The following is a 10,687-nucleotide window of genomic DNA, read 5'->3' as shown; positions in this document are numbered from 1 at the left end:
TTTACAATCAACACTCTTAACACCAGCATTCAGGAAATCAAAAGATGAATTGCATTGGGAAAAACTGCTGTCATGGGCTTCTCCAGAGTGCTGAAGAGCAACAATGTCAGTCTAGATACAAAGGTGTGCCTAATCCAGGCCACTGTCTTCTCAGTTACTTTCTGTGCTTCAGAGAGTTGGACAATGACCAAGGATGACAAAAGAATCGATGCCTTTGAGTTATGGAGCTGGAGAAGAGTCTTGAACATACCATGGAAAACAAATTGATATATCTTGGAGAGGGTGAAACAAAGTCTCTCCTTGGAGACTAAGATTTTGAAGCTCTGCCTTACTTACTTTGGGCACGTGGCCAGGAGAGATCGGTCCTTGGAGAAGGACATCACAGTGCAGGAGAGGAAGACCCTGGATGAGATGCATTGATACTGTGACTGGGGAGTTGGGGGTTGGTGTGTCAGAATTAGCGAGACTGGCTCAGGACAGGGAAGGGTTCAGAGATGCTGTACATAGGTTTGCTTTGCATCACAGGTGACTTAATGGCACATAACAACAAAAACACACTATGACAGACTTGGAAGCAAACATGGCATCCACTTCCTAAACAACATGCCTCTGGAAACTCTATTAACTTTGATAAATGTCTATGATTGTAGAGGGGCTTCAGGCCTTTTGTTCATTGGGTCTCTATGAGTCATGCTCAACTCTAAGGCAATCAATAACAACAACTAAAACATATTTTGCTTAAATATTAAACAGTTGATGTGATTTTCTATATCTAATTACTTAATTCACCAGAACACATAAATAAGGGAGGGAAGCTTGATTTTCTTAGTGGAAACAAATTCACATGTGAATACAAATTCACACACAAACGACTTTTCTTGAAGATCTATGTTAACTTGATAACTGTGACTTTAAGCCTAATCTGTATATGATGTTGGTTTGTGCTCTTCTGACTCATAGTAGTCTTATAGAACAGAGTATAAAAGCCTCATAAGGGTTTTATAAGCTGAAATCTTTATGGGAGTAAATTTTTTTTTCTTTTCTACTTCAGAGTGGCGGGTGGGTTTGAACTGCTGACTTATTTTGCAGCTGAATATTTAACCATTATGCCAGCAAAACTGAGAAAAACACATTGCTTTTGAGTTGATTTGATAATAACCATATTAGATACTGTCAAACCTTCTCACACACAGGGTTTCCAAGGCTCTGAATGTTTACAGAGCCACTGGTGGGTTTGAATTAGCAACTTTTAGATTAGCATCTCTTTCACCAACCCTATGCCTTTATAAGCATGAAGAGCAATGCAGTGTGTTGGCAAAGAAGAGGAAGACCCTCGACCAGGTGAATTGAAACAGTGACTGCTGCAATGGGCTTTAATGTGTCACAAAGTACCATATGACAACACAGAATAGAACAGGGTCAAATCTGCTATTCTTAGAGTTGCTAGGGGTTGTACATAACTCAACAACATCTAACAACAATGGATTAACATCTATACAATTAATACTTATTCCATCATGACTGTTTAATTTGTAAAAATAAGTTTTAAGAATTAGTTCAGTAAGGAAGACTAAATATATATTTTAAGGGCAAAATATGTCTTACTAATGAATATTACTATTCATGAGTAATAGATGCATATTTCTGATTAATATCTTCTACTTATAGCTGAACAGTATAATGATTATTTTGGCTTTGGTGAACTCTGAATACTCAAAATGAAAAGCATAAGAAATATTGACTCTCTTTTATTCTTTACTGTTGAGTTAAAGCTGTCTCTTAGCTAACCCTCCATTGGGTTTCCAGAACAATAAATTGCACACGAGGGGATGAGGGGACTGCCCATCTTTATCCTTCTGAGTCTCCAGTGGATTTGAAACACCAAAGAAGCTAATCCTTGGGTCTGTAAATTCTAAGGGGGTTGTTTTTCGAATTATCCTTCAAAGACTATTATGATTCCCTTTGGTTTGTTAATATTACAACTGCTTAATCATTCTGGACTTATCTGATACCAAACCTGGATGTTCTGGACATAGTTACTTTCAGATGATTCCTTTGTTCATTTATAAAAATATTGTGATTAGAAGGTTATAATGGAGTTAGCACAATTCTAAAAAAGTATTTAAACTGCTTGAATTTGAGAAATAATTTCCAACATTTTTATTCACGGTAATGTGAAGTTTACCAAACTCTCACCACTGGCCAGAATGTGCCAAGAAGAGCTGTTTAAAGAGATAAAAACTCAATTTAATTCTGCAATTATTCATTAGGACATTTCAATGTTCAAGCCATTGGGTTAGACAGAGTTAAGGATACATGATGGGGGGAAAAAGGGAAAGATTTCTGTCCTCTGTAAATAATATGCAAGCTTGTAGTTATTATCTTCAGAATTAGCTATGGAGATCTTTGTATTGCTATGAGTCGCAGGTGACTTGACAGCAAGTAACAACAACAGCAAGCCGTATTTTACAAAACTATCTTTTGTTTCTGAAGGATAGTTTATTATAGGCACTGTTTCAGTAAGATAATTTGACTTACTTTCTAAACACACAAATCTGTTAGAGAGTGTTAAAAAAGTGTGAACTATAGGGAACAGGGATTCTCATTTGTGTATCTGTAGCCTCCAAGTCTTTTTAGTTTGTTTTATTATCTTTTTTAATAAAGTAGTGTTGCATTTATGATTCATTCAACATAGACAGCAGCAAGCAAATAACAAAAAGGTGGAATTCAACAATATCCCAAATATTTTATTTGCTGTACCACTCCATGATTTCTAACATCAAATGTTCCTCCTTCACTCAGTTCCCTCACTTCTTTAGGTCACTTGGGTTCTGAAGTTCACTGGAAGGTCTCGCAGAAACCAAAACACATCACGGAAGAAGACTTATGTAATTGTGGGTGATGTAAGCCAGTGGTGTAGTGTCTAGTGAGCAATAGCCCAGGATCCCATCAATTGTCAGTTGAGGTACAGCTGGATACTGTGTTCCAGGAGAGCAAGCCTCACAACTGGTGATAGGCATTGAGTATCCACAACCTTATATCTGATTTTAGTAAGGTGTCAAATGCCTTTGCACCTGTCATTAAAAAACAAATAGACATCATTCTGGTACTCTCTGCTTTCAGCCAAGATTCATCTGACACCATCAACCATATCCCTAGTGCCAGGCTCTTTTCTAAATCCCGTTTATATTTCTTACATTTCTCAGTCAATGTATTGTTCTAGTCATTTTTTAATATCTTCAGCAAGAATTTACTATCATGTGATATTAATGATATTGTTTGTTAATTTCCACATCCTGTTGGATCACCTTTCTTGGCAGTGGGAATTAGTATGGGTGTTTTCCAGTCAGTTGGCCAGGTACTTGTCCTCCAGATTTCTTGGCACAATCTTGTGAACATATCTAGGGCTACATCATGTTTTTGTTTGCCTTCAAGTCAAGAATGGCTCAAAGTGATCCTATGGACAAAAGGCTTGAAGCCCCTCTATAACTATTGACATTTATCAAAGTTCATAGAGGTCGATTGTTTTCCCATCAATTGCTAGAGTATTATTTTTTGTCAATTACTTCAGAACATCTTGAAATTTTACTTTATTACCTTTGGTTATAGATCACATGCTAGTCCCAGAAATGGTTCTGTGTTAGTCAATTCTTTTTTATATAGTGACCCTGTGTATTCCTTCCATCTTCTTTTGTTGTGTCTAGTATCATTCAAGATTTTGTTCATTGCATTTTTCATTATTGCAACTCAAGGCTTGAATTTGTCCTTCTGATCCTTCAACTTGAAAAATGCTATGATAGTCTTTCTTTTTTATTGTTTGAGACTCTCTTTGAACACTTCCTTATAATATGTTATCTTCTCCAGCTGGCCTTTGAAATCTTCTAGTCAACTTTTAACTTCCAGAAGTCTTGTCTTTTTTGTGGCTTCTCAGCATTCTAGTGCAATATTCAGTCTCTCAGTATCCATTTTGGTCTTCTTCCTCTGTCTTTGTAATGATTTTTTCCCCCTTCATGATGTTATACTTGATATTACCCCACAGCTCATCTGATCTTTGTTCATTAGTTTTCAATACCTCAAACTTGTTCTTGAGATTGTTCTTGTTCTTTAAATTCAATTGTGATAGACGCAAAGTTGTATTTTGTTTCTTGTATATTTGTTTTAATTTTTTCTAGCTTCAATTTGAATTTGCGCATAAGTAATCTATAGTCTGTTCTATAGTCAGCATCTGGTCTGGTTTCCACAACTGATACTGAGCTTTACCAAAGATTCTTTGTACAGATGTTATCATTCTGATTCCAGTGTAGTCAATCAGGTAAGGTCCATGTATATTGTGTTTATTTTAAAAGGCTTTTGCAATGAATAAATCATTGTACAAAATTCTATTGTTCTACCTCCAGCTACATTTCTGTCACTAAGCCTTTAGTTTCTGACTACTGGTCTCTCCACTTTGTTCCCAAATTCTGTATTCTGCTGTTGTTCTTGTTGTTATGTGCTGTTGAGTGGTCTTTGACTCATAGTGACTAAAGCTCTGAACTAAAGACAGTCTCACTGGCTCTGAGACTCCTAACTCCATTATCCCAGTAATGTGTCATTCCATCTCATTCAGGGTCTTTCTCTCTTGTGTTGTCCTTCCCCAAGGACTGGTCACTCCTGGAAACATACTCAAAATATGTAAAATGGAGCTTCAAAATCCTTGCCTCCTTAGAGTAACATTGTTTCATCCTCTCTAGAACAAACTTGTTAGTGCTCTTTAGAACCCATGATATGTATTCGTCCTTGGCCATTGTCAGTTCTCTGATGCAAGAAAGCAATTGTAAGACCCTGGCATGGATTGTGTGCAGCTTAGTCTCTAGGCTTACATCATTGCACTTTAGCACTCTGGAGAAGTTCCTAACAACTGATGTTCCTAATGCAATCAGTTTTCTAATTCCTGACTGGTGGTGCCAAGAGTATTAATTGTGGAACTATGCAATCTGAAATTGTTAACAATATCAATCTCTTCTCCATCTATCATGGTGTTGCTAATTGGCCGTGTGCTGAGAATCTTTGTCTTTTTGATGTTGAGTTTCAATCCATATTAAAGATTGACGTCTTGACCTCTTGAAAGCATTTCAGGTCTTTTAGTTTCAGGAAGCAAGATTTTGTCATCTGCATAATGTAGGTTTCCATCCAATCCTGCTATCACATTCCTACTCATAAAGCACATCCTCCTCAATGATCTGTTTCCTGAGTAGATTGCAATGTTTTGGAGACAGGATACACTCCTGACAAATTTACAAATGTCTAATATTCTCCACTTTCAGCCAAGGTTCATGTTGTGAGTGGCAGAGTACTATTCATGCACATTCAAGGAAAACCTGTTAATGCCACTATCATTCAAATACATGCACCAACAACTAAAGCCAAATAGGAAAAAATAAAAGTTTCTACCAACTTTTGCAGTCTAAAATAGATTAAAAAATGCAATCAAGATTCATTAAAATAATTGGTGCCTAGAATGCAGAACCATGACTTTTTGCAATCTTTTGATATTTTCATTTTTCCATTTTGTATGTTCTACTAGTATCAGAATAATCTCCTTTCCATAGTACCTACATTTTTATTCATATTTTATCATAATTGCTGACCATTTGGTCTCAGATTATTTTTAAAAAGCAAGCAGTAGATATTCTTAAATTTATAAGGTAACATGTTATTTAGGTGATAGTTTTCAGAAGCCCTGGGTATATAGCATATAATATGTTGATCTGCTAGCTAAGCGGTCTATGGTTAGAACCCATTAGCCACTCTGAGGGGGAAAAAAGAACATTTTTCTCTCAAAGATTAATAGCTGTGGAAGCCCAGTTGAGGATTGTTTGGAGTCTGGATCTATTGCATAGGCGTGGATAAGTTGATGGGTTTGTTTAATATTTTAGAATATCTCAGGAGAAAATTCAAAGAGTTCTCTAATCTTAAAATATCCAGAAGTGTCGATTTTTTTGAGAGTTTGAAGTTCTGTTCCATATTTTTCTCCTTTTCTATCAGTATATGCCCATTATTTCCCTGATTAGAAAGTTGCTAGCAATACTGGAGCAATGTCTAGTCCTTCTGATTTCGTGGTAGAGGAGTTTATCTACATTCTTCTCCTGTAAAGCCTTACAACCTCAGAAACTCAAAGAAGGTTACAAAGAGTCAGAATTGTTGTAGCATCATTGTATTAGTCCATTTAAGAGTTTTAAATTTGTCCATTATACTTAGCTAAATAGTTTTTTTGACAACTATTTATTTCCCTAAAGCTTATTAAGTAACTTATACTGGTTAGGGTGATCGAGTTGATTGCCACTTAGATAAGGTTATTCTTTTCACATGAGCACAGGTGGTATACTCCAAAGGAAGTTGAGCTGGTAAGTCAAAGGCTAAAAGTCTCCATTTGCTTGAATCCACCAGGCACTCCATGAAAGACAAATGGACATTATTCTTCTGTTACAATTTACAGCCTGGGAAGTCCAATGGAGGATTACCATGAGTGGGAACCAATTTGAAGGCAGTGAATTAGTAACTATTTTCACACAATTTATATTGGTTGTAAATTGTTAGGTGCCATCAAGTCACTTGCAACGTATAACAACTCTATATGCAATAGTTCTGAACCCTTCTATCCTGAGCTAGTCTCACTGTCTCCAACACCTTCACCTCAATTATCCAACTTACTATGTCAATCCATCTCATCTGCTGTCTTCTTCCCCTGCACTATCCCTCCACCATTCCAGCCATGAAGTCCTTCTCCAAGGGCTGGCCCCTTCTGGCCAGAGGCCCAAAGTATGTGAGATATAACTTCAAAATCCTAGCGTCCAGGAACAGCCTGGTTTCATCCTCTGAAAGATAAACTTGTTTGTTAACGTGGCAGTCCATGGTATGTTTGTTCAATACTCTTCTCCAGTACCACAACTCAAAGATATCAATTCTTCTTCTGTCATCTTTGATCATTGTTCAGCTCCCTGATGTATAACAAGTCATTGTGAAGGTATGGCCTGAATAAGACATACCTTAGTCTCTAAACTGCTATTATTGCTCTTCAGCGCTTTTAAGAGGTCTCTGAAAGCAGATTCCCCAGAGCAATTAAAGTTTTGATTTCTTACTTCTGGTGCCACTAGTATTGATTGTAGAGCTGAGCAAGTTGAAATTGTTATCAGCCTCAATCTCTTCTCCATCTATCGTGGTGCTGCCAATTGGCCCAGTGGAGTGAATCTTTGTCTTCTTGAAGGTGAGCCTTAAGCCATACTAAAGACTGTAGTTACTCACCTTTTACAGCAAACACTTCAGGTCTTTCTCAGTTTCTGAGAGGAAGGTTGTACAATCTGCACAACGTGGATTGTTGATGAGTCTTCCTCAAGTCTTGATGCCACATTCCTCTTCATGAAGTTGAGCCTACCGAATGATCTATTGTGCATATAGATTGAAAAAATATGGACACAGGATACATCCCTGAAGCATTCCTTTCTTGTTTCCTTGTTTTGTCTGACGACTGCTTCCTGGTCCAAGTATAGGTTCCACATGAGCACAATCAAGTGTTCTGGTACTCTTATTCTTCTCAAGGTTGTAGAGATTATAAAATTCTCTCAACTTCATTGCGCTATAATATTAGTAATTCTCATTTGTGACAATTTATGAATCTAGAAAGCTAATTATCCACTGTGAGCCTCATTTTTATCCTTTATTTATTGAATGAACAGAGAGACTAGCCATAATCTTAAAGCGGTGGTTTGAACTTAGTGATATAATGCAATGACTCAGATATAGCTGATCTGTAACGTGCCATTGAGTGATCTATAACTTACAGCACCTATAGACCACAGATCTGATTTTTTCACTCTCTTGCACCATCCACATGATATCTAATGTTTAAATCCATTGTTAGAGTCATTGTAGACTGATTTCTAAGTATTTTACATATTCACTTAAATTACAGAAATAAGCACAATTCAACTCATCTGAACTTCCATCAGTTTTGTTGTTGTTATGTCCTATGAGTTGCTTGTGACTTAGCAACCCTATGTACAACAGCCCTAAACCCTGCTTTATCCTGTGCCAATCTCACTGCCTCTGACACACCCATCCCAATCACCCCAGTCATTGAATCAATCCACCTCATACAGGGTCTTCCCCTTCTGCGCTGTCCGTCCACCCTCCCAAGCATGATGTCCCTCTCCAAGGAACTCTCCCTCCTTACATGTCCAAAGTATGTCAGATGAAGCCTCAGAATCCTTGCCTCCAAGGACAGCTTGGTCTAACCCTTTCCATGATGAATCTGTTTTCTTGCCAGTCCAGGGTATATTCAATACTATTCTCCAGCACCACAGCTCAAAGGCATCGATTCTTCTTCTAATCTCCTTAGTCATTGTCCAACTCTATGATGCATAAGAAGTGATTGCAAAGACCACAGCAGAGTATAAATCACAGAAGAGGAGATTATCCATCTTTCTGCTGCCTAGCAAGAACTTGCCTTAGGTTGACAACACAACGACTTTACTCACTGGGCCACCAGAGGATATATAGTACAATTTGGTGTTATTGTTGTCTGTTGTTATGCACCTTCAAGTCATAGGCAACTCATAGTAACCCTATGAATGAAAGTCCTCAACATTTGTGTGACTTTCATCCTTTCTCCAGGTTCATAGGGTTTCCAGAAGCAAGCTATTTACAGAAGTTGATGCCACTTCTGCTTCCAAGCTTATTTTAACCAAGGAGCTCCACCACACACTGTCCGCCATGGGTAACCATTCTCACCTTTGACACATCAGTGTCACAGTGTTCAACTTCACCGCAACCACAAGTTACCTCTGTAAGGCAAGTTTCAAATTTGGTGTTAGTTGATATTATAAGTGTAGATCTTATAATGGAGGGAAAAAAGTTAGATAAAAAAGAAAAAAAGAAACCCACAGTATCCTCTTTCTTAAAATTAAAATTAAAACAACTCTAAAGCTTTGTGTCCATAACAACATATAATTTTATTTATTAACATAACACAACAACATATCATTTTATTAATTAAAGTAACATTTAAAAATGTTATTACATTACTAATAGCCAGTTTTCAACTAACATAGGGAAAAGAGAATTTTCAATCATTTCGTCAATAGAGTCATTCATTACATGGGAGAACATAGACTTAGACACTCTGGGGATGGAAACATTTCTCTGTGTTCAGTCATTGCCCACTTCGTTTGGATGGTAATCACTGGTAATAATTGTTCACAATTGTTTAATACTGATATATTAGTCTCATGCTGTACAGAATATTTTCATGCGTTATTGCACTTAATCTTCTAAAATCCTTTGAGTTAAATATTATTACTCACATTTCAAAGATGAGAGAATTGAAGCTTACCAAGTTGAAATTATTTGCCCTAGATCTCACAGCTATTAGCTGATTAAGTCAGAATTCAAACAAAAGTAATATGGCCCAAAATCTGTGTTCTTAACTATTTTGTCAAACTTCTATTAAACGAACAGCTACATAGCAACTGTAAATTTATCACTAAACTAGATACTCTCCTGATTTTATTAGTTTAGTCATAGATTGTAACAGTTTGGCCATAAGATAAGGGGAACTTTTGGGAAGACAAGAAGAAAAATGTGCATTATTTTTAATTGCTCTAATCACATCAAGTAGATAAATTCACAATCTACAGCCATATACCATAACAGAAGATAGGTGTAAGAACAAAAGTGTCACTGTTTGTTTTTTGAAAGATGGATTGTTGTTGTTATGTGCCATTGAGTCACTTGCAACTCATAGCGACCCTATCTATGTACAGGAGCTCTAAATGCCGTTCTATCATGCATCAATGTTGCTGTCTCAAATGCAATCATTCCCACCACTCCAGTCACAGAATCAATCCATCTCATCAAAGGTCATCCTCTCCTGCGCCATCCCTCCACTCTGTCAAACATGATGTCCCTCTCCAAGGATCAGTCCCTCCTTGCAACATGCCCAAAGTATGTCAGAAAAAGCTTCAGAATCTTTGACTCCAAGGAGCATTCAGATTTCACCTTCTCCAGGACAAACCTGTTTGTTCTCCTAGCAGTCCATGGTGTATGCAACACTCTTCTCTAGAACCACAACGCAAAGGCATCATTTATCTTTCTATTCTCTTTCTATTCACCTTATTCACTGTCTAACTCTCTGATGCATAGCACGTAATTACAAAGACTATAGCCTGGATCAGGTGCACCTTAGTCTCCAGCCTGATGTCGTTGTTCTTCAGTATTCCTGAGAGGTCCTTCACAGCTGACTTTTCCAAGCAATTCATTGCTTGATTTCCTGGCTGCTGTTAACAAGAGTGTTGACTGTGGAAACAAGTAAACTAAAACTGTTAACTATTTCAATCTCTTCACCATCCATACTGATGCTGCCAATTGGCCCAGTGGTGAGAATCTTTGTTTTCTTCATGTTAAGCTTCAATCCATATAGGAGGCTGGAGTCCTTGACCTTCTGCAGCAAGCACTTCAGGTCCTCCTCAGTTTCAGCAAGCAGAGTTGTGTCATCCACATAACGCAGCTTGTTGATGACTCTTCCACCACTCCTGATGCCACATTCCTCCTCGTGCAGCCCAACATCTCGGATAATCTGTTCTGCATACAGATTGAAAAGGTATGGAGACAGAATACATCCCTAACCGACCCCCTTCTTGATTTTGAAGCAATG

The sequence above is a fragment of the Elephantulus edwardii genome, unplaced genomic scaffold (assembly GCF_000299155.1).
Source record: "Elephantulus edwardii isolate Elephantulus edwardi_28Jun2011 unplaced genomic scaffold, EleEdw1.0 scaffold00198, whole genome shotgun sequence".
Taxonomy (NCBI): Eukaryota; Metazoa; Chordata; class Mammalia; order Macroscelidea; family Macroscelididae; genus Elephantulus; species Elephantulus edwardii.
Note: the sequence above shows the minus strand (reverse complement) of the source record.